At 41.8% G+C, this 23,150-nt stretch overlaps 1 protein-coding gene across 6 annotated transcripts in view; it reads left to right on the forward strand.

Annotated features, from left to right (window-relative positions):
* The window catches only part of ESRRG (estrogen related receptor gamma), a 643,230-nt gene that overhangs the window by 142,000 nt on the left and 478,080 nt on the right, over window positions 1-23,150 (forward strand). Inside the window, exon 1 of one of the 6 annotated variants that reach the window (XM_032604491.1) lies at window positions 13,307-13,429. The exons of the other annotated variants lie outside the window; for them this stretch is intronic. The gene's annotated coding sequence lies outside the window, so the exon portion shown is untranslated. Of the gene's footprint in view, window positions 1-13,306; window positions 13,430-23,150 lie in introns of those variants that run through there. 6 annotated transcript variants of the gene reach the window in all.

Below are 23,150 nucleotides of genomic sequence, written 5' to 3' on the forward strand. Positions count from 1 at the left end.
ATCTTGTGACCTTTACAGTTCTCTCAAGGTTAATGGGGTCCAGGAAAATGGTAATGTAATAATTTGGGTTTCTTGGATGTCCCACTAACTTATAGTGTATGTCCCTCAAATTTGCTGGCATTTTGTATGGTGGAGGAGGGTGGTGTTGCTTATAAAATGTATCTGGAATCCCTCTGTCCTTATTCGAAACTCCTTTCTGTTTTGAATCATCCAAAGTGTGTGAGGAAAGACGACCTCAGTGGGGAAATTGTATACATTATTCTCTCTTTTATTCAAATTAAATAGGAAGCTACAACTTGTAGTCCAAATATAAAATAGTCAAGAGTATTTTTTCCAGGAAACCTCTAATGTAATATCACAACTCTTCAAGTCTAAGACATTTATAGCCAGCAAATGTCAAAAGTTGGGGATTCAGCAGGACCTTGTTACTGAAATATGCATCTAAAAGCTCTGGTTTCTGTCTCCTGGTGAACAGCAAAGGGATGCTGTTTACTCCTGTGCTGAGGATCTGGGAAGGAAGAGTGGGACGTGGGTCTGTGTTTCTGTCTGCAGGGCTGCCACGTGAAGGAGCCACTGCCTTCCTCCGTGAATATCCTCCTGGTGGCTGGCTCTGCAGGGCCCCTTCCAGGAGCTCTTGAGAGGCCATGTGTTTTGCTGTTATCAAGAGGGACTCATTATACCAAGGGACTCAATTTAGAATGACCTTAATGGGATTGGGAGTCACACTGCAGTCTAGCCCTATGACAAAGAGAATTTCAAGTACCCTGTATTTATTATGCTTTTCTCTCTTTAATAATGTCTGTCTTTAATATTCTTCTGTTAGCTCCTTTAATGTTTTTCTTCTCCATGTTTTTGGCATTTTTATGATTTGCAGTTCTATTCTAAATGGACACATGTTATAATGTCATTTAATTCTGTTGAGAAAGACGCCCCCATTTCCTGTGGCTTTTGGCCAAGCCACACTATTACTTTTGATTCTGATATATATATTTTTTTCACAGATTATGTAGGCTGTGCAGTATAAAGTAGAAGATTCTTTCCAATTTGAAAAGAGATTTAGTGCTTTCTTTTGCATTCTCCCTGGGGGCAGAGGTGATGTGTCTGACAGTCAGGTCCTTCACACCTAATACAGGGTCTGGCCGCTGAGAGTGCTTGGTGATTGTTGGTTGAATGAATGAATGACCGGCATTCTAATCACATTCTATTCTTAACATTAATATAAAATCGAGTTTTGCTCTCAGTTGACTGGGCTGTGGATGGGCCCAGTACTTTGGGGGTGTAGTGAATACATAACGTGATAGATTGGAAATCAAAGTCCAAATATTTTAAGCTTTTTTGATATTCCTTGACTTTTTCTTATTTCTCATCCATTCATTGATTTATTCAACTGTCAAAGTAAGGCCCCTACTCTAAACAAATTACCGTATTACACTGTCTCCTCTTTTCTTCTTGCCTATTCTTTTTCACTTCTTCTCCTCTGATTTATCTGCTCATATCTTTTGATTTTCACTCTTCTTTTTCCCTTGGGTATTACCTCTCCCGCTCATCTGCTTTTACTCTTCTCCTTGCTGTCTCTATGCTTCCCACTCTCTTTCCTTGAGCTCCTTTAGTAGTTATCATTTCTACTTCCAATCCTCTGCATCTATATATTTCTTATACTCTCCTTTTAGAAATATATCCTATCGTCTCCTTATCTACCTGTTTCTTCTCGTTTCCTTTTTTTCCTTCTCTGTCAGGTCCAAAGAAGCAGAGACATAGTCATGTAAGCAATAATTCTAGGCTCTTTACCTTCATTTCAAAACCTGGCTTAGATTTGTTTGTAACAAACAGTGATCCAATTGATTCCATCATCTTCAGGTAAGATCTTGCCTACAGCTCTTCAAGCACAGGATAAACTGTCCTTAGAAAAAAAAAAAAAGGTAAATAAAAGCCCTCCCGAAAAGGCTAGCCTTTGATTTTCCTTAATAACCTACCTTTTTTTTTTTTTTTTTTTTTGCGGTACGCGGGCCTCTCACTGTTGTGGCCTCTCCCGTTGTGGAGCACAGGCTCCGGACGCGCAGGCCCAGCGGCCATGGCCCATGGGCCCAGCTGCTCTGCGGCATGTGGGATCCTCCTGGACCGGGGCACGAACCCGTATCCCCTGCATCGGCAGGCGGACTCCCCACCACTGCGCCCCCAGGGAAGCCCTAACCTACCTTTTGAACCCTGGCTTGGAGTGGAGTTCCCCTCTCTATTTCTGTTGTTCTCTGTTTTATATGCAGAGAGGTCCATACCAAGGTTAAAAAAAAGAATAAGAATAGAATGTGCTCAGGATACAAGGTTGGTTTATAATAGAACAAAAAAGATAGGAGGAATGTAGTCATGAAAGAGAGAAAATGCTATAAGCCATTCTTAAAATTCTGAACTCATTTATTTATTCACCAAAATAGACTCCAGGTACCATATTAGTGACTAGGGATTCAACAGTGCACAAGACTCAGCTTCTCCTAAAGGGGATGATATTCTGCTGTAGTGTGGTGAGTGACATGATAGGGCTATATGAAGGCACCCAACCCAGAACTTGGAAGGCTGAGGTTACACCCCTGGGAAGAAATGACAGTTATGCTGAGTCAAGAAGGATGATTTAATAGTAAAGAGGAAACATGGTGGAAGGCAGCAATGCAGACCTGGTTGATGGAAGCATCACAGGAACAACATGGCTAGGGTCTATGGTTTCTGTGATGTGAACACGGAGAAGGAGGCCATGGCGGTGAAATCATCAAGGTCTTATTGGCTGTGCTAGGAGTACGGACCTCGATATGAAGCAACGGGGAGCCACTGAAGGGTTTTAACAGGGCAGTGGTGATCTGGAATGTTCAGAGAGAAGGCGTGGAGTAAACATCTCAGACAAGGACGCAGGGGAAGGTTGCAGTATTCAAGGGGAGTGATGGTGGTCCCTAAGAGGGTGATGATGATGGTGGGAATAAGTGATGGATTCATGGTGTATGAAGAGTGGAGATGGACAAGCCGTGATGATATGTTGGAGGCAAGAGATGAAGGAGGGGCAGCGGGGAAGAACGGCATTCAGTCTCCTGGGTTCTGAGGAAAGGTAGTATTTCTGAAGAGTCATCTCAGTTGTCTTTGATCTTTAAGTGCAGGCTTGTTCCTAAAAGCTTCCAGATGGACATCCCTGAAGACTAATGTCATGTTGTGTTTCATCACAGTGAACAGCCAGGCTGGCTTCCGAAGGTGCTCTCATCTGTTTGCAGAAATCCTGCACACCAAGAGCAGGACCCCAGGCGGTGTAGGCGCATTCTTAAGTTGTTGGAACAGTTTGGATTGAATTGAGTATTGGGAGATCAGTGGTTACAATACGTTTCTTACTGTTCCTTATGGATGAGTTCGGTCAAAATAGTTGTACCAGTATGTGTGTATGTGTGTGTGTTGATGTGTGGATGTGTGCACACGTGTGTTTATATATGTGCATCCACAGTGTGCATGTGAGTGTGTCTGTGTGTCTCTACACAGATGCTTCTCTTCCGGTTCCCCCATCACTTGAGAGGATCTCACTTAATGCCTTGAGATGCTGGTGGTCCCTGTGCTGTGGAGAACTAGGAACTGGGAACCGGAGGGGAGCCACTGATCCATTTCCACAAAAGAAAGCCAAACTGTGGTCAGTTACAATGATTTTTGTTCACTGCCGGAAGTCTGGACTAAATGTGAACTGGTGACTCTGAAGTAGGTGACTCCATAGCCCATTACCAGTCCCCTGAGATGTGTAATCCACTTTAAAGATACATTTAAATAGCCTACTATGGGAAATGTAGTCAGCAAGCTCAGAGATACGCTTCCATTTCAGAACTCGCAGAAATGCACTTACGGATTTAAGAAAAAAAAATCTTTGCAAGAAGTAAAACGCGCATGATAGAGATGATTCATTGTATTAGAGCAATTAAAACATTGGCTCCTGTTTGCATCCATCATCCTCCTGAAATAAAAATATATTGGAGAAAAAGCTATATTTACCTGGAGAAAAAATTTAAAAGATAAGGAAGATAAAAGCCCATTTTTCTGAAAGAAGTAACTGAAAACCTGCAGTACGTTATAATTCAGGCAGAACCTCATCATTATGGACCAGGAGCCTGAGTGAGATCATTGTGGAACTGGAGCCAGAGTGAGCACAGTCTCTACCCAATATTTTTTGAGGCACAAACGTAGCCAGGAGTGAGTCATTCAACAGGGTACCTCAGAGATGCAGCGTCGTGGATATAAATGGGCAAGACTTCGGTACCGGAAAATCCGTCACCTTAACCTTGGATGTGCCGTCATCATCTCCCGGTGAGTTCACAGAAATCAACTTCCCCGATTCCGGTTCATGCCTTAGGCCAGGTCTGTGCTGCAGTGATGCTTCGGGTGACTCAGAGAGGACTCATAAATCTGACGATCTCTGCTCCCAGACTCCAAGTGATATAACCTTTCCTTCTTGGGTTACAAATACATTATATAAAAGTAACATGGGAAATGGTTACTCTGTGTCGACTTTGCTCATTGCCTTCCTCTGAGAACGTGCCAGGGAGGACAGAACTGGGAGACTTTGGTCCTACCGAGGAAAGGTAGGAGAAGCAGGGGTGGGGGGAGGGAGGGATGGCTTTCCCTCACCATGTTTGTTTGTCCAACGTGTATCGGTATGGGGTACCAAGAAGAGCGTGAGACTTAGGGAAATATAGTTGCAGTCTCTTGGGTCTAAACATAACTAATTTGCAGAGTTGTCTTAAAGGGTGAATGAAATCATTCATACATTCATTCACTAATCAACTGTTCATTGAGCTCTACTAAACTGCTCAAGAACCAAGAGTGAATAGTATGAAGTCACTGCTCTCCTGGAACTCACATTCTAGTGGGTAGAGCTAGAGTTAAGAAACAGTTGAACAAATAAATATTTACAATATCAGCAGGTGGGTGATAAAGCAAGGTAAGGACTAAGAGGAACCAAAGAGTGGTGCTACTTTATTTTTTTTTAATTTATTTCTTTGAAGTATAATTGATTTACAATGTTGTGTTAGTTTCTGGTATACAGCAAAGTGATTCAGTTATACATATATATTCTTTTTCATATTCTTTTCCATTACAGTTTATTAAACGATATTGAATATAATTCCCTGTGCTGTACAGTAAGACTTTGTTACCTATTTTATATATAGTAGTTTGTATTTGCTAATCCCAAACTCCTAATTTATCCCTCTCCGCCTTTTCCCCTTTGGTAACCATAAGTTTGTTTTCTATGTCTGTGAGTCTGTTTCTGTTTTGTAAATAAGTTCATTCGTGCCCTATTTTAGATTCCACGTATAAGAGATAGCATATGGCATTTGTATTTCTCTCTCAACTTATTTCACTTAGGATGGTAATCTCTAGGTCGATCCATGTTGCTGCAGATGGCATTATTTCATTTCTTTTTTATGGCTGAGTAATATTCCATGGTATATGTGTACAACGTCTTCTTTATCCATTCATCTGTCGATGGCCATTTAGGTTGCTTCCATGTCTTGGCTATTGTGAATAGTGCTGCTATGAACATTGGGGTGCATGTATCTTTTCCAAATAGAGTTTTCTCCAGATATATGCCCAGGAGTGGGATTTCTGGACCATATGGTAACTCTACTTTTAGTTTTTTAAGGAACTTCCATACTGTTCTCCATAGTGGCTACACCAATTTACATTCAAGTGGTGCTACTTTTAGACGTGGTGATTAGGGGAAGCCTCTGAGGAAGGAGGTGCCATGATGCAGTGACCTGCTGGGTAAAGCAAAGAGTATAGGGAAGCATCTAGCACAGTGCTTGGCAGGTGGTTAGCGCTTGATCAGTGGTCACTATCATTATAACTCCTATCATCATTATCCTCAATAACAATGGGGCCTGTGTGCTCTTTCGAAATTTGGGGAGCCTGTAAAGTCTTATAAGAAGCTTGGTTTAGAGCTCACGTATAATGGAATTCTCTATCTGTATATATCAATATGTTTTATTTTCAGGTACAATTTAACTTTGGAGATAGCTAATAATGTTGAAAGGAAAATCAGCAAAAACTGTTCTGTGTGGTTAAATATCTTGCCATGTTTCCCCTTCAGTACCATTATACCTGTCTTGCTCACCTACTTGTGTCGGTCACGGCGCTAGGCACTGGGGAAACAAAAACGTAAAACTGAGTCTTTGCCTTCAGGAAGCTTAGAATCTTAATATTTTCCCTAAAAATTCAGGACTCATGTACTCTTTGTTTGACTCGAACCTGCAGGAGAGTTGATATGCTGACAAGGCTCTGTAGAGTTTAGAAAAAACAAGCTGCATTTGAGTGTTAACTTTGATGTTTGTTTAGTTTTATAAAATATGTAAGAGGCTTTTCCATTAGCGAGTAAGACTTTCAAAAAGCTTTCAGAATCTCATGTCACAAGTCGTCGTTAAGTATTCCTAAAGGGGAGTCACAAAGACTGACAGCTCGGAAACTTAGCACAGTATGTGGTTTAGGATGTGTGGCCAAAGCGAAGCCCCCATTCCCATCTTAATTGAGGTCATGCAGGGCCTGCTGATTCATTTGGTCTGGAAAGTCCAGACTGCATGGGAGTCTACAATCCACTTGGCAACACTCTATTATCCTTTGGCCTTTATAAGCAGCATATCACACCCTGTCTGGGGAAAGTTAGGGATAAAAATCTCAGCCTAGGTATATTTCAGTGATGGAACGAAGTGGGATTTGGGAGAAGTGATTTACACCTGAGAGACATATATGCGGTGCATTAAGTGGCATACATAAAACACACCTGGAGATTGCTTTCCGGAGTCTATTTTTGTTGTGAGTCTATAAGTTTACTTTGGGACCAAACATGGCATCTACTCAGAGAGGCCTATACTGACCCTGTTACTGAACCAAACTTGAGTCCACCCTCCTGCACGCAGTAAAGCCAATCTACTGATACCAGGTTGTAGTGAAGGAAAGTACGGTATTTCTTACCGAGCGCCAAGCAAGGAGTCAGGTACCTAGTGCTTAAAAGGCCCGAACTCCCCGATGGCTTTCAGGGAAAGGTTTTTAAAGACGGGGTGAGGGAGGGGCCTTCAGGGTGTGTGATCAGCTCATGGACATTCTTCTGATTGGTTGGTGGTGAGGTAGGTGGGAGTCAACATCATCAACCTTCTGGTTCCAAACGGTCTGGGGCCTCCATGCTTGTGGGCAACATACAGTTAACTTCTTCCACCTGGTGGTGGTTTCAGTATCTGCAAAACCGCTCAAGGATATGGCTCAGAATATTATCTATAGCTCTTGAGGAGGAACTAAAGGACTTTGTTTAATGGATAAACTATTATTTTTTCTTGCTTGACTGTTCTCCTCTGCTTCTGCATTTTCTCTGCCTAAATTTATTCTTTGGAACTTGGGGAAAGCCTGGCAGGCTAAAGTTCTTCTACAGACAAGAGGCAGGTGGAGGACATGGTGGGGGGGGGGGTCTGTCCTGGGAAGGCCCCATAGGGTCCTGCTCGGTTACAGCTTTTAACCACTGCTCTTCACACTCTACCTCCTTTCTCTGCTTTTTGTTCTTCAGGGGAACATTTTGTGCTATTCACCTACCCTACTCTATCCTATCCTACCCAATCCTATTCTGTAGTTCCCTATTAGGTATGCGTTTGCATATTCCTTGGCTGTCTCTCCCATTAGGTGTGTAAGCCTTGTGAGGGCAGGAACTTCTTGTTCACATTTGTATGCCCAGTGCTTGGTGCAGAGTAGACTCCCTATGAATATTTACTGAATTCATGAGCTGTAGCGGTGATGGCTGATGACGGCAACAGTAACAACAATAAAACCCTTAAGGTTCAGGAGAGCAGTCAAAACTGTGAAATCAGAGCAAGGTTTCTAACATTTGTTTAGATGGCAGAGAACTTGATGCTCTGTGTAGGACCACATGACGTAGTGATGCATGAAATTAACTATCTTTCTAAACTTTATCGTAGGAAAGCGGTACTATGGCCAAATGTTAAGGGAACTATAGGGACGAGGCTAGTAAGTTGTATTTTATTGATTGTTTTAAAATATGTATACTTTTATTAAATTTTTTTTTTTTTTTTTGAAATTTGGATAAGGGGTGTTATTATTCAGCTTTAACAATAAGACTCATTGATGCAGATTGCAAAACATCCATGTTCCGGGGTGTGGGGTACACACTGATTCAACATACCTGCTGTTCTAGAAACATTGTCTTTGCCTTTCACGCTATCCTTCAGGTTATATGCTTCACTGACACTATGGACAAAATCTGGATGGTTTGACCTAAGAGTAGACCCGTGTTGGAAGAATCTCCAGTGACATTCCTTTGTGAGTTCAGATAATTTTAAGAGAACTGTTGGATATAAGAGATTTTCTTAATGTTACTGTAGATTATTTACGTAGCTTGTTAATCATCCAACTACTCCAATTACTCTTTCAACTAAGAGTCATTATAAAGGGTTCAGGATAGGTCTTCTCTCCCTGAACTTCACCCCTGCACACATCATTCATCTAGGTTAAAGCCAAACCACCTTTCTCGGAAAGTAAATTTCAGGAAACTGTTCAAACATCTCAGTCATAACTGATACAGAAGAACTTTCTTCTCACTAACTCTTTCCAGTGGAGAATGTCTTGTAAACATCTACTACTGAAGCACAGGTAGAAACCCATGAAAATCAAGACATCCTGCCTGGAAGCAGAAAACCGCAAGAACACCTTTTACTTCTGAATATGAAGGAAAGTGTGAGCCATTGCTGAGTTATTTGGTATAAATGAATAATGACTGGGAATGCGACACTGCATGAAGGAAATCTGGTGCTGGATTTAAACACACACTCATCTATACATGTTATCAAAGATTTGAGTTGAGTTTTTTGATTGGTGGTATCTTTGAAACCACAGTTTTACCTATTGCACAAAGATTTTAACTGGAGAAAGGGTGATACATGACATAAATCTATAAATCTCTCTTTGTGCATAAAAAGATACTCATATCTGATGTTTAGTTTCATCTCATTGACAGAAATCACCCACTCCTCCATTTTCAGACGAGTAATTAAATACAAACAATAGACACTCAGGTGGACAAGAAAGACTCCATCTGCAACTTCTGCCTTTCATGTCTCGTGGCAGAAGTGTGATTGTTGCCCTTCCAGTTAAAGGGCTATGACTGAGGGGCTACCGTTTACTCTTAGCCTTCACGCTAGCAGAAGAGAAAACTTGAAGCACTGCAAAAACGCCTAGAAGGCTTTTCCTTGTTCTGCAGGCCCGTTTATCTTCTCATTCACTTTTGTCTGAATACGTATGCATAATAGACGTTTCCCTTGAGTATGTGGTAAATTACTGGGGATAAACAGGAGGGCTGTCCAGAGGTGTCTTATCCTGCTCTCTGAAAGGCACAGGTCAGCTGGGAAGATTCCAGGAGTAGCCAAGTGTAGAGACCAGAATCTGAGCCAGGGAAAGGTACAAACACGAGGTTACCAAACACAAAGAGTTACCCAAGAAGAGGAGACAGGTATGAACTGAATAGTCAGGCCATCAAATCAGAACCCACTGGATATGAGGGGTGATGTTCTCAAAAAGGGCGGCAGCTGAGAATGAGGCCAGAACCAAGTGCTAGCCAGACGGGGAAGCTGAGCCCCGTAACGCAGGCAGGAGGTGGGAGACAGTGGGCTTGTTGCCTAGTTCCTGTGTCCACGGGCACAGGCATAGCCTGAGCCTTGAAAATTACAGTGAGGAAAGCAAAAGGCAAGTATGAGGGATCGTGGGCAGAAGTCGGGGTGAGATTAAAAAATAGTCTTTCACAGGTAGTCCAAAAAGTCTTTACAGTTTTCATGGAATCCCTAAATCCTATTGGTAAGTCATTTTCCCCCCTGAGTTTCTTATTCAAACAGATAATGATAGACACATATAGCCCTGGAGTTGGTTATAATAGATAATGCAGTAGTAATTATGCAACTCTGGGCGTGTCTTTACTTTCTTCCAAATGTGTTTTCTTTCTAGAGGCTTAACTATCTCAGAGCCTTAGTTTGAATTCCAACTGAAACAGACGCCAAGACAAAGATTCAAGGGCAAGTAATTTATTGGAGAGGCAATCTCAGTAGAAAGGTGAGGAAGTAAGACAGAGAAGAGAAGGCAGCCAATAAAGATTTTCATTATCAAGGAAGTTATAACTAGAATTCAGTCCTGCTGGGAAACTGGGAGGCCTCAGAGTGATCCCTGTGATAGGTGATGGAAATGGAATATTTATACACCAATTCTCCGGTCACTCACTGGTCAGGGCTGCCATAGGATGTTCATCCCCTGGTACATCACCACTGCCATGCAGTCAAGCAGGCAAAAACAATCATGGCCGCCAGAGAATGCCTCTTGGCCAAAACCACCCCCCCCCCCAAAACTACAGACGATGGCAGTTAAACCAGCCTATACGGAATTGGTAAGGGAAGGGGTATGGGCAAGGTGGCCTCTGCTATACCCAGGGAGTGCTTTGGCTAACTGTCCTGGTCTTAAGCTCATATAGCAAAAATATGGTAAATAGGAAGTGAGTATCCTCATCAAACTCTTGACCTGGACTCGCCTGCTGGGTCTAGATGGAAAGCTTAGAAGAAACCTTCGAGATTCCTTCACATGCTTTTCTCCCCTGAAATTAGATTTTACCCTTAAAGAGGAAATAGGATTGTAACGGAATCCCATCTTTTATTAAAGCACACACTCACTCAGAAGTTCCAAACCTTTAGCACTGGAAAGATATTTCCAAGCAGGAAGAGGAAGCTGGACCAGACAGCTTGGAATTCAGTCGTCAAGGGAGCAACATGGCCTTTGAAATGTTTGGAGAAATTTAAACTGCTTCCTCCTTCTCCAGCCTGGGTCTGAGGGTGAAGTTTCCAGCGTATTCCTCTGAGTCTTACCAGGCTCTTCCAGGGTGTGGAGGTTCTTTGAGGGAGGTGCATCTGTGAGGTCAAGAATCTCTTTCCTGCGGTGGGTGGGAGAAACCAGAAGGTGATTTAGAAAGCTGTCCAAAAGGACTTCTTGCCCTACCCCATCAGCCTCTGGTACTAATAAATACATTTTAAAGTTCAGAATTGTCCCCAGATCTCTCCAAGTGATCTTTTAGAGATTTGGTTTTGTGAAAGTAGCCTTGGGATCTGGAGCTGTCATAAAAGGCTTCCACCCTGGCAAACTCCACCATGATTTTGAAATTCGACTCTCGCTTTTGCCGGTGAGGAAGCCGTTGTAATAATAAGGAATAATCGTTACAGACACTGGTGATTTGTATGAAATTTTTCTTGAGTTTATTATTTAATAAAGAACATTCAGAAATAGGCAAGTAAAAAACGTCATTTATGTCACAGATGAAAAAGCCACATATATGTATTAATGGAATTCATTCACTGGTTTATGGACCCGAACTTCTCTTGGGACTCTACAAATCCACGTGCATATAGACCCCTCTCCATTTGACAGGAGTGCAGATTAGTCACCAAATATTATGTGTGACTAGCCCAGGATTATTCAGAATTCTCTAGTGGGCTCACTAAGGGACTTTCTTTGGTAGCGTAGAGCTTAGAAACATTTTGAAGGAAGACAGCTCAGAGGTTTGCGGCAATGTTGGTTGGTTGTGCTTTTGCTGAACAGACGATTTTAGAGACACCTGGGCCATCCTCTCTGCACAAAGAATCTTTGTAAACGTTTCCTCTAGTCAGCACTTTCCCATTATAGGAATGGTTAAAGTGATCAGGTGTCCTCCCCCAAACAGATGTTTATTTCTGCCAAAACACTGTAAAGAGCGTCCATCTTGAAGATGTTAGAGGAACAAATCCTTGCAGCTGAAAGGTGTACTCGGCTTGTTAAGACTTGGCCAGATAAACCTTTTATGTTTAGGGAGTTATTTTGCATGAAGCTAGTGCCTGGAGAGTGTGTGCGGGTCATTCCCTACGTAGTGTGGATGCAGCTTGGGGATGAGAAGGTCTTAAAGGGCTGGTAAGGATTTATTTTGAGCTCCCAGTTGTTCAAAAGAAAAAAATATACAGAAGAGTATATTCCTGCCAGAGGTTCAGAGAAACCTGGACATAGCCGTTGTTTCTTTTGTTTCAGGAAACAAAGCAGGAGATTTGCCGGAGCCCTACACACTGGGAAGCTCTAAATGTAGTCATGCTCTTTGGTTATTTATAGCCCATGGGCTCCGCCCACCCTCCCTTCTATTATCTCCCAGCCCTCTCCCCCCAACCATGCCATTTTTAGATCTGAAGCGTCATCTTCAGACTCTGTGTGACCACAGCAAGGTTGTGCCTCTGAGAAGCGTGGCAGGATATGTTTTTTCTGTTTTTTTTTTTTTTGCCTAGTGGAGGAGATAACCATTTGGGATATTTTCACCTTCTGGGAGATAAGGCTTGGCTCTGTGTAAGAAACCCAACTAGCAGGCAGGATCTCTTTGACATTATTTTATAGAAGGACGTATTTTTGTCACAATCTGGTATTTGTTGCAAAAAAGCACTGCTGTCATATATTACCAACTTTTTTGGAGTAGATTCTTTAAAAAATGGATGTCTGTCCACTAGAGAGGCATTATTTTATTCATATTTGGGTAAAATAAAAATTTTAGTTAACAACAACAAAATTTTTCATCCAGAAAGATCTATGATACCTGAGAAAGGAGATATTTGAAGATATATCAGGAAATTACCAAAACAAAACAATACTGGGTTTGATACTAATTTTAATAATAGCTAAATAAGTGCTAAGCGTATTTCATGTGTTACTTTGTTTCATCACCAGGTTCCATACCAGGCGTGTAGTAGCATTCCCATTTTACAGATAAGGAAGCTGAGGTTTAGAGAATTAAACAACCTATGTAAGGTCGCTGAGCTGGCCAGGTTTCAGGCTCAGGTGGCCTGACTCCTGGGCCAGTGCTTGTAACTATTTTCCTAATGCCCTTAAATGCAGTTCTCTGATGGCTCATGTTATCTGTGTGTGTGAAGGTAGCATTGATGACGATTGTGACCTAGGCATCTGCAGGTCGCTGGAAAGGCCAGTGCACGTGATGTCACCCATTATAAAAACAGAGTCCTTATTGTTCATTAAACTCCAGGTCTTGACTCAGAAGTATCAGCAGAGCCTCTTTGTCTGTTGCTTATGGTGGAACAGAGTTCTCTCCTACATTCTCTTGCTACTGAAAGCCAGTCATATGGCTGAAAAGAATAAGTTTGCAAGCCACAGATCGGTTTTAAGTAAGGTGTTCTTCTGCTATCTACGATTTTATTCCATTAGGATAATTTCCTTTCTTTCCCTTTTCTCCTGAAAGCACTTTATAAAACCACAGCTCTGCAGAAACTGCCTTTGTCACCCTTCATTTGCATCCCTGCCCATGAGTACAGCATCGGGATGAGCCGACACTCTCTGTATGGCCGGAGTGGGGAAGGATACACTCCAGGTATGGCAGGGGGAGTCGGGGAGGGCTTTGTTTATGGGGGAGAAAAAAAAAAGCAAACAGTGAGAGATAAGTTCTCGGGTCTTCTGTTGAGACCAGCATATCGTTGTTCATCTAGGACAAATAACTTTAGCCGTGTCCCTTTTCAGAGCTGAAAAAATACACTTTTCTTAGAAAATACCCAACTGACACCTGCGTGTTTTCTTTCCAGCGAAAGGTGATACTGTGGGGTTTGTATTAAAGAATTTAACGTTTCACTGTCTTCTTCTTCTTCTTCAAGTGGTACTGGGTGTAGCTAAGCTGTTGCAGACTTGCTGTCAAGGTTGCATGTTTAAAAAGAAACACCCGTTTTCTTAAAACCGGGGCAAAATCCTGGCATTTTTAGGGACAGGTTTTCTCTGAAGGAGGGAGGAGAAAAATATGGGGAATAATGAATTCATCAAGCTGAAAATGCACGAGGCAGTGAAGCGCTCAGGCTTCAATACATGCCAAATGGAAAGAGAGCTCCCATTACTGTTGAGATGCACAGACACAGCCCCGCTAATCGCTTGGTCATGCTTGGGAGACACTAAGTCGTCACAGGCCGTGACATGGTGAGAACAGGGTGCCAGGGGTTTGTTGTAAGAAAAAATTGTTGATTTAACATCCATAACCAGCAGCATTGCCTTCCCCGACCCTCATCCTCAGATGACAAGCCTTAGTGGGAAAAATGCTTATGTGTCTGTATGTTTAACTCTTTAGGTTCAAGCCAACTGGAAATCATATGGGAGGTAGAAAATTGTGGAGTAAGTGACTACTTGAACTAAGAGATTAATTTCTGTTTATTTTCACAATTTGTTGTTTCTTATATATGTAGGTGTGTAGTATTCAATGTAAAATCATAATAGTTAACATTTATTGAAGAGTTGATTTCGTGCCAGGTACCGTTTTGAGTTATTTACCTGTCGTGAGGCTGTCCTCACGACAGCCCTATGAAGTAGGGACCAAAATTGTGTCCACTTTATAGAAGATAGGTAGCCTGTCCAAGGTCACATAGCTAATGAGTAGCGGAACCAAATTTGGAACTGAGATTGTCTGACACTGAAGCCTCTACTGTTGACCACTGTGCCTTGTATTCGATTATGTCCTTTGAGAAATCCACTGAAACCAGAGGACAAGTTAGTCAAAGGGACATCATAGTGTACTTTTTCATTCTTTCAACATACATTTTACCGAATATTGTGCTTATGGTAGAGTGGAAAGACAGACACACCTGTAACTCCAACGTAGTGCTGTTCCTGCTGTAATGGAAAGGTGCATCGGGGCCAGGGTTTGCATGGAGGAAAAGTCAGCTCATCTTTGGGAATTGCTTTCATGGGCGTGGCTATATAACCAGTGACTAGCATGTTATCTGGCTAGATCTTACTAGGTACTCAATACATAGTATAGTCAGGAAAGGAAGCAAATACATAACATTAGAGCCGAGATTTTATGGGTTAAGAATAGTTTTCCTATGGACAAGGTGAGAAAAGGCATTACAAAATGAGAGAAGAACAGGTGTAAAGACAGGAGAGCACGGGGGGTGTTTTGGAAACTGTACTGGTTCTATGGAGCTGGAGTACACAATGGAAGATGGCTGAGTGGAGGCAAGAGAGGGAACCAAGACTGTTCACTTAACAGGCAGACTTGCCTTTGACATTGTGTACCATGCAATGGGCTGTGGGTGTACCTGGAGGAGTGAGGGATACCACTGAAGCCATGTGAGTCTCTGGAGGAGTGGTCCAGTTGAGGTTAGGGAAGCAGTGCCTTGGATGATGGATTGAAGCGTTGGGGGCGTGGTCAAGAATGGAGTCTATTGGAATAGTCTTGGATAAGGTTATGTGGGTGTGAACTGGCATGGTGCCTGCAGAGTTGGAGTGGTGGGATATGCTTAAGCACTCTTCAGAGAGACTGGTCATTCATTAGATATGAGGAAAGAAGAGATGGGAGGAACTGAAGGTTGATTTCTGGTTTGAAAACAAATTAGTAAGCCGTTAATTTTTTTATTGAAGTATAGTTGATTTACAGTATTGTGTTAATTTCAGATGTACAGCAAAGTAATTCAGTTATACATACATATTTTTTTCAGATTGTTTTTCATTGTAGGTTCTCACAAGATATTGAATATAGCTCCCTGTGCTATATGGTAAATTGTTGTTTATTTTATAATATATACAGTGATGTGTATCTGCTAATCCCATACTCTTAATTTATCCCTATCCCTCCTTTTCCCCTTTGGTAACCATAAGTTTGTTTTCTATGTCTGTGAGTCTGTTTCTGTTTTGTAAATAAATTCATTTGTATTATTTTTAGACTCTACACATAAGGGATATCATATATTTGCCTTTCTGTGTCTGACTTACTTCACTTAGTATGATAATCTCTAGGTCCATCCATGTTGCTGCGAATGACATTATTTCATTCTTTTTTATGGCCGAGTAGTATTCCATTTTGTGTGTGTGTGTGTGTGTGTGTGTGTGTGTGTGTGTGTGTGTGCGCGCCACATCTTCTGTATCCATTCATCTGTTGATGAACACTTAGGTTGCTTCCATGTCTTGGCTATTGTAAATAGTGCTGCTGTGAACATTGGGGTGCATGTATCTTTTCCAATTAGAGTTTTCTCTCCAGATATATGCCCAGGAGTGGGATTGCTGGATCATATGGTAGTTTTATTTTTAGTTTTTTAAGGAACTTCCATACTGTTCTCCATAGTGGCTACACCAATTTACATTCAAGTGGTGCTACTTTAGACGTGGTGATTAGGGGAAGCCTCTGAGGAAGGAGGTGCCATGATGTAGTGACCTGCTGGGTAAAGCAAAGGGTATAGGGAAGCATCTAGCACAGTGCTTGGCAGGTGGTTAGCGCTTAATCAGTGGTCACTATCGTTATAACTCCTATCATCATTATCCTCAACAACAATGGGGCCTGTGTGCCCTTTCGAAATTTGGGGAGCCTGTAAAGTCTTATAGGAAGCTTGGTTTAGAGCTCATGTATAATGGAATTCTCTATCTGTATATATCAAGATGTTATATTTTCAGTTACAGTTTAACTTTGGAGATAGCTAATAATGTTTAAAGGAAAATCAGCAAAAGCTGATTGTTCTGTGTGGTTAAATATCTTGCCATGTTTCCCCTTCAGTACCATTAAACCTGTCTTGCTCACCTACTTGTGTCGGTCACTGCGCTAGGCACTGGGGAAACAAAAACGTAAAACTGAGTCTTTGCCTTCAGGAAGCTTAGAATCTTAATATTTTCCCTAAAAAGTCATTCATTTTATGAGGGTTATAAAAAATGGAACAGATTTGGGTTAAAAATTGTGCGTTTAATTTGGTCAGGTTTGAGCTTCCTTTGGGACATGTATCTGGAGTTATCTCTAAGACAGTTGAACACACACAACCCAAAATTAGGCAACAGGGCTGTGTTTGAACAACAGCCATCAGCAGACATGGAGGTCACAGCTAGTGAATTTTACTAAGCAAGGTTATCATCCCATGCATGGTGGAGTAACACAGAGGGCAGGCATTAGTATTACACCAACAGGCAAGACAGAATAGGGTTTAGTAGCCGATAGACCGGGTTATTGAAAGGACTTCATGAAAGAAGAGATTTGGGACTAGAAAGTTAGACTTTAACTGGGTGGAAAGAAAAGAAGGGGAAATAATAATTTTGTATGGAAAAGTCCTCAGGTTTAGCAAAGTGATGTTTTAGAAGCTTCCCTTGGGAGGTACACATTTCAAATACTGGATTGTTTGGTTCTGGAGGGTGCTTTAGGGATTACTTTAAAAAGAAGTAGGGCCTCAGTGAAACACATGTATGTGTATTAAATCACTATTAAACCTTTCTCTGAAATTGGACAGCTGACTATGTGTAATGCGTTGGTAACGGTTTTCCTCTAAAACAAAATTTCAATTTTCATCCCAATTATGAAACGTTTACTGTAGTTCTTATTACAGTGCCAGTCATAGTTTTGAGTACTTTACACCTGTTACCCATTTAGTTTTCACAACACTCCTGTGAGGTAGGGACTCTTATTGTCTCCATTCTCCAGATGAGGAAACAGAGGCACAGAGTTTGAGTGATTTGCCAAGTGGCTGCTAAGTGGCTGGTTCTGGACTTTGGATCTGGAAGTTCTGGCTCCACTACTGTACACTGTATTGTCTCCTTGATATCATGACCCGAAGACCGAAGAATCTTAAGAATCTGGCTGTGACCGAGCTTTCCATCTCTTGAGAACACCAAGTGGTACTTACGCCTGGCAAACCACAGGCTAGTGGGACTAAGTAATACTGTATTGGGACGTATGTATGGTGCCAGATCTCAAAGCAGAACTCTGGGGAGTCCAGGGAGAGGCTGATTGCCCATAAGGCCAGTCCTGAATCACACCTTTACCACCTTCAAGGAAAGGCCCGTGCGGGACGTCCTCACCATGATCTGAGGGGCTGGAGGAGGTAGTGCCAGAGAAAGGGGAGTGAGTGCTAGAGGGGCTTTTCCGTTGTCAAGATCAAGCCAGTCTAAGCTACATCTTCAGTATACCTGGCTAGCTCCCAGGAGAAAAGGAAGGAGGGAAGGGAGAGAGGAAGGGAGAGAGAGCAGGGAGATGACTTCTCTTCTCTAAGGTGGGCTGGCTATTCAGACCTGACCAGTAGAGGAAAAGAGGCTCCAGCCCCTGTGTACTTGGTCGCTGTGGCCTTTACTCCTCCTGAGTTTTTCGCCTCTTTAAGCACATAGCCTAATCAACCCCAGAAAAAGACGGAGGAGAGAAGACAATAAAGGAAAAGGACTTTGGACTTCTTCAAGGAGCCCAAATGGCCCACAGGGTCTCACTTCATCATTGGCTACACAGAAAAAAATTCCTTTTCAGTGCAAGGTACCTGTACATTAGGGAAGTAGCTTGGGGTTCATGCACCAGGATGGCTCTTTCTGCCCTGTCATCAAGGAGATTGGCAGTTAGTAGCCTTGCACACAGCGTTGGGGAACTAAGCCCAACGTGGGGCTGGCCACGGGGTCCGAACTGTGGATGAAGATTAAAAGATGGATATTGGATGTGCCTTTGCAGAGCTGAGCCCACGATGTCCAGGAGATCTTTCATGATCCTGGTAAAATTAGTGTAGCACATTTGAATAGATGCCATTTTATTCCCTGTGTGACAAGAGTTGGAAGATGTGGGTTTTAGTACCAAGTTTAACTCTAACTGGCTGGCAACCAGCACACTTGTTCTGTGAAGGCCAGATGGTAAATGTTTTCTGTTTCTCTTCAACTCTGCCATTGTAGTGCAAAAGCGGCCTTAGGTAAGTATGTAAATGAATGAGCTTGGCCGAGTCCCAGCAGAACTTTACTTTAAAAAGCAGGTGGGGGATGGGAGGATGGAAGATGGGAGAGGCAGATTTGGGCCGACTTCATAGTCTTGCCATCCCTTGTTTTAGGCAAAGGACTTGACTTCCCTAGTGTCTCAGTCCCCTCATTCCTCCAGTTGGTTGATTATTCTCACCCAGCAAGTCAGGAGGTTGCAAATACCTGGCATAATAAATAGTTCATAAAAGAAGGAAGGCTGGATGCAGAGGTGGCAGCCAGCTGTGGGACCTTGGCCTTGTACTTACTCTCAGTTTCTGAGGACTTTTTCAGCTCTCACATTCTATGTAGAAGAGTTTGAAAAAAATGCTTTGCAAATATAAAGTAAAATCAAAACTATAAGTGTCGCTAAAAATTTCTTTAAAAAACTAGTCCACTTCGGACTTCCCTGGTGGTCCAGCGGTTCTGTGCTTCCAGTGCAGGAGACATGGGTTCGATCCCTGGTCGGGGACGTAAGATTCCACATGCCTCACAGTGCAGCCAAAAAATTAAAACCAAAACCAAAACCAAACAAACAGAAAAGCTAGTCCACCTCATTCCTTAGGTTAAAAAGCATAATCCTCACTAGAAAATTAGTTTGTGTACTCTTTAATTTGTAATAATTTTTCCTCCTAATATCATTAGGTTGCATTAGAACTTGACTCCTATGAGCTTGACAGATAAGATCCAGTTCCCTAGCAGGAGGCAGAGGAAATGCGCCAGTCTGGAGGATGGCAAAGAAAGTGTCTCCTAAAAACATTTAAGCCAATAATGCATACTTGCTTCAATAGTATTCCTAGAATTTCTCTAAACAGTACAAGAAACAGACGTAAAAGAAAAAGAGATGACATTCCATTGCCTTTAACCCTTTTATGAATATAAATGTAAAAAGTACTGAACATAGTATAGGACAGATAATGATTCCATCTTCACTCTAGATACTATATCCTCTGGGGTCCACCGTGATTAGTCTAATAGAGAGAGGGGATAGCTCCATATTCGCTTATTTCCCCTCTAGTGCACTTGATTTAAGGCAGGATACAGAATGGGACGTGCCTACACACTCTCCTTCCTTATGAAAGTCATAAGAGTAATAAGGAAGAAAGACAGATTCATGTGAGTCCAATCCATCGTTTAAGCACAAAACAAAACACAAAGCTCATTATTGAAGAGTAATAAAAATGAGTCTATGTGGCAGTTAGGTTCCTACAAATAAAAATTGCCACCAGCGCTGCTGTTGCCTGTCTTTGTGACATGAAGAGATGAATGCTACCTTTGTTCAGTGAGCCCATAATTAAGAGGTGTTTAACACTGAAGCCTATTGCTTTAAAAAGATATTGCTGTGTAAATGTCAGACCAGTGGAGACGCTGGGTTATGAAGGTTACAACAGCCAAAGGTAAGCTTAATGAAACAGCCAATGGCACTGACATGGTTTAGCGATTCAGCCAATAGCTTAAGCGTTTGCAGCCTCATGGAGTAGCATGCTAGTTTCTTTCCAACTTCTTTTTATTTTAAGCTGGGAGTGTTGGAGTGGATGGGGGAGGGGAGTAATATGTGTGTGGTATACACACACACGTACATGCCTTTTTAGGAGCATTTGCTCCTTGGATATACTGAGGGATACTTATATAGCTTAAAGTGAGTATTAATTTATAGTTATTAAAGTGATCTTTATTTTGCATATTTGTACATCTTCAGTTCCTAACAATTTCTTCATACTTTTTTGTATTAGCACTAGCAATTTTGTTGGATACACTTTTCCAAGTAACTTGGATTGGATGTTTCTATTAGCTGGTGTTAGATAAATTGCAAGACATGCTCTGAAGTAGATTTCATCCCTGCGAGAACTGCAGAGCCAGTGAACTTCCAAAAGATGGTTGGCTCTCTCATGGAGAGCAGTCCTTTTTGCAGTATTTGTTGTAGGCTAAGATGATTTGATGTTGAGCTTTCGGGGTAGGAGGTTAAGGTGATCTGTCCCATGAATCTGCTCCTTGAAATGGAATATGTAAAGAATCTTACAGGGGATGGCATACAGTAGATGCTCAACAAACGTGGTGCTTTCATATTGAGTCCTTATTCCATCAGTTGCCTGTTTTTGAATCCCTTAGGCTAAGGATAGCTCTTTGTAATCAAAGAGACTAGATCCCAGACCTCTGTGTCTCTGGTATCTCCTCTCAAGGCTTAAACATGGAGCGGCAGGATACAGAAATGTTGAGTATTGAAGTGAGTAGTTTCAGAATTCTGTGTGTGCCTTTTTAATGAGCAATGCGTATTTCCAACGTGTCTGAGAATCATTGATTTCTCTAAGTAGAGACTAGAGCCAGAATAAAGGAAGGCCCCCTCCAAGATCCTCCTCTGAATTGCAGGGCAACCACATCACTATAGAAGAATTTATGGCTTCCATCACCCGAGCTCAACCCTTGCTCCAGGCTTTCTGGTTTGCTTCCTTTGGGATCTTGCCTTTACCAAAAATTAAACAGAAGTTGCCTTTTTTGTCTCCCCCTTTCCAAATCTGCCCTTGATCTGACCATACTGTTGTATTAAAAAGGTGGTAAAAGGGTATGGAAAGAAGAATGTAGAACAATGATTATTCCTTGGGTGATAAAGTAATCCGGTCTCCTTTCTGAGTCCCCACTCAGTGTTTGTTTTTATTAAATATGTCTGTAAGGGCAACTGTTCTGAGTATATTACCCAAGATTCCAAGATGATAATTAACTAGCTTTGCTGCAGAATCGGTAGGAGGAACAAAAATATGCATCTGCTGACTACGAATGACACAAATTTGTTAACTAAAACAGATAGTCTCGATAGTTTAAGCAAATATCATATGGTGTTTAAATCCTATCTGCAGTTATCTTTTTTGGGGAAAAAAAACCTATAAATTACTTTTTAAAGTATGTTGGTAGCCTGCTGAGAAAATTCTGGAAAAAAAAAGGAAGAGTAACCCAGAAACTGCCCTCCCTGTCCTCGGAGGGGAGAGAAAAGAGAAAGAGAATGATGGGGGGTGGGGAGGGAAAGAAACCTGTGTACCTCGTCCAGGGGAAAGTAATTGAAAATGCTAATTCTGTGCCCACAGACTACAATTTTGAAGGACAGGTCCTTGTCATTGGACTCCTCGAGAAACAGCAGAGCAGAAATAAAAATAGATCATTGACCAAAAATATCCCTTTCCAACTGAGAAGTTTTAAAGTACTGCTGCCCATTTTTCTGTTTAAAAAATTATAAACCAGCTCTTTTATTCTTTACCATGATTTGGAGAGTAATATATATGTGGTTTAGGAATAGAACTATTATGAATCTCAGTTTACAGAATGTTGAAATATTTTTACGGCTGTTCTTTTTCTCTTTGGAAAAAGGAATTATCGGCAAGGGTCAAGTTCAGGTTATTGTCAAATAAGGAATTTCAGAGGCTTAAGTCAATTAGCAGTTTTTGGAAAGATGAACATAGATGGAAGTTACCTACTTTCTTCTTTAAATAAACAGAAACGTTAATGATAATGATTGCAATTACAGTAATAATTCCTTTGCACTTTAAGCTCAAGAGTCACACTGGGGTTTATAACCAGTGGGGTGGGAATAGTCACGGCAACAGAGTTTTGGAAAGTGCACTGATCATATAGTGCATTAAAAACTAGCCATATGGGGCTTCCCTGGTGGCGCAGTGGTTGAGAGTCCGCCTGCCGATGCAGGGGACGCAGGTTCGTGCCCCGGTCCGGGAGGATCCCACATGCCGCGGAGCAGCTGGACCCGTGAGCCATGGCCGCTGAGCCTGCGCATCCGGAGCCTGTGCTCCTCAATGGGAGAGGCCGCAACAGTGAGAGGCCTGTGTACTGCAAAAAAAAAAAATTAATTAAAAACTAGCCATATGTTGACTGGTACTTTCATAGGCCTACAGGCTCATGAGAAACAAGGATGTTGTTAGGAACTTACGGTTACCAAAGGCGAAAGGGGGGGGGAAGGGATAAATTAGGAGTTTGGGATCAGCAGATACAAACTACTTTATATAAAATAGATAAACAACAAAGCCCTACTGTGTGACACAGGGAACTATATTCAATATCCTGTAATAAACCATAATGGAAAAGAATATGAAAAAGAATATATATGTATGTATAACTGAATCACTTTGCTGTACAGCAGAAACTAACACAACATTGTAAATCAGCTATACTTCAGTAAAAAAAAGAATGTTGTTAGAAGGCAGAGCTGGATTTGGAATCCGTTCCTTCTTTTTTTTCTTTCTCTTCTTTTATTCTTTCACATATATTTACTGATCCAACACTGATCTGGGTAAAGAACAGGGAATGTGAGAGACAGAGCCTCTGCCGGCATAGAGCTTACATTCTAGTAAGAAAGAGAACAACTAAGGAAAGATAGC

Source organism: Phocoena sinus, chromosome 1, assembly GCF_008692025.1.
Source record: "Phocoena sinus isolate mPhoSin1 chromosome 1, mPhoSin1.pri, whole genome shotgun sequence".
In the NCBI taxonomy this organism is placed as follows: Eukaryota; Metazoa; Chordata; class Mammalia; order Artiodactyla; family Phocoenidae; genus Phocoena; species Phocoena sinus.